The following is a 2,152-nucleotide window of genomic DNA, read 5'->3' on the forward strand; positions in this document are numbered from 1 at the left end:
TACGTGGTGATCATTTAAACTTGCCTTTTTTTTTTTTTTTTAATAAGGATGTGAGCCTGAATGGAGCATAATAATTGGGCCTAAATCCAGTTTTGTAGGCAAATGATTTAAAGCCATGTTCCTATTGAGCTCAAATGTATGGATAAAGGGTGGGATAGAAGAATGAGTAGAAAACTAAGGCTATTACTTATGCCTGCTGCTGTGGCAGTACTTGAAATCCCGAGTCCTTTTGCCCCAGCTCCTTCCAAGTACAACAAGAAGGTGAAGCACAGTTACAGTCAACATTTGTAACTCGGCAGCCATATACAATATTTATCTAGAAGCCGTGTCTGTTGTATGTAGCAAACAGATATTAGAAATTCACCCTGGGAAGGGGGTGTCCGATGCTCCCTGTGACTTCAGTACTCCTGGGAGGCTGCAGGCAGACTGAGCTGCCAGGTGGGTGGTAATAATAGCCTGTATTACCCTATGCTGAGTAAGGTGCGGCAGCTTCTATGTTGCATATTTTGGTGCTTATTTTTTAATTTTTCTGCAGCAGAAAAGAAGGTTTCCCATCGTGAGTGCACAGAGCCGTCCTGCTCAGCCCAGCTCTGGGTGGGAGAGAAGGGCGCCAGCTGCCAGAAGTCCTGCCACAAAAACTCATTGGAAACAGGGGACCAGACACTGCCCCCTCCTGAGGTCAGAGGAAGTTTAAGGGGTCCAAGGTCTGGCCCTGTGGCAGCCAGGGCAACAGAACAATCCGGAGACATGAATTTATATATATGTACATCTATACACATAGACGTGAGCTTGTATCTGCGTGTATGCTGCCTATTCTTGGCCCATTTGTGTTCCGGCTCATTAAGCCCAGCTGCTTGCAGGGGAAGGGAGAAACAGAAGATGCCAGGGTGAGGATCAGTTGTTTTAAGCTCTTGACACACTCGTCTAAGAGCTTCAAAGGGTAGAGATGCAATTTCTCTACAGAAATTTGTCAAAAAAAAGAAGTCTAAGGTGCAGCATTGGTAGAAGCAACTTTGCCGGTGCAGGTAGCTGGGAGGGGAGGTCTAAGATTGCTACTAGTTGTGCCTATTTCTGAATCCATTTTGCTTGTAATTCATTTTGGCAGTGTGCACACACAGATGTGCCTTCACTTCCTATTCTCATTTACGAAAATAAAACAAAGCTAAATTTAAACCTTACGTGGTTGTTTATCTACTAAACTGAAGGTACATTCTCATCCACTTACAAGTGTGTTAAAGTTACTCCTTGGAGATTGCTTCATTAGCACGGACATATAATTGAAAAAAAAAAACCAAACCTTTTTAAAGGGAGAACAACAACAAGATAAACAAACATCTGCATGAGTATATGAGCATATGTAAGAGTGAACAAACTGTAAATTTATGTTTTCAAAATGCTACTGACTACCTTGACCCAATGGTCTGCTTATCCTCTGGAGCTGTTTCAGCAGACACACTGCAGTCCCCTGGACTGACATCCTGACACCAGGCACCCTCCATGCACGGCCACACAGAGGGAACACGATTGCTCCTCCGTCCAAGGGATGAGCTCATTTGTCACACCAGGCAACAGGACACAGAGTCGCACGCCAGGAGGGAGGAAGAGCTGGGTTGGGTGCCCCCAGAGGCCAGGCAGAGCCAAGGCCTACGGAAACATGGATCTTGGATCCATTTTGATCTGACTTGTGTCTCACGTCAGGAGAGAAGCTTTGGAGACATGAAGCAGTCAGCAGTACTTATAAACCCCATCCTGGTCTACCTGATTCATGCCAGCACTGGATAACACGCTGCTACATCTCCGTCTACCACTTCCCAGGGGTTGGAAGAGAAATTTATAAAACATGTTTTGTTATTTTTCATGCCCAAATCAGTCTGGGTTATTTTTAGTGACCAAAATACAAACTCTTGAAAGCTTGTGGGTTATAAGGAAAATGGTAACAGCATCACAAACATTGATACTAATGCACGAGGACTTCACTTTACCTAAGTATGGGTAACATACAATCCAAGTTCCATCAGATGTTAAAGAATAAACTGCAGCTTTTATCTAGTGGGTCTTTGAGCACCAATGAGGAGTAAATGATTTGATTTTGCGAGCTCTGAGGATCTGTCAGCTGCCTCGTAAGTATAATTCTGGCTCTTCATATTCCTGC

This window comes from Eurypyga helias, unplaced genomic scaffold, assembly GCF_000690775.1.
Source record: "Eurypyga helias isolate BGI_N326 unplaced genomic scaffold, ASM69077v1 scaffold2416, whole genome shotgun sequence".
Lineage (NCBI taxonomy): Eukaryota > Metazoa > Chordata > Aves > Eurypygiformes > Eurypygidae > Eurypyga > Eurypyga helias.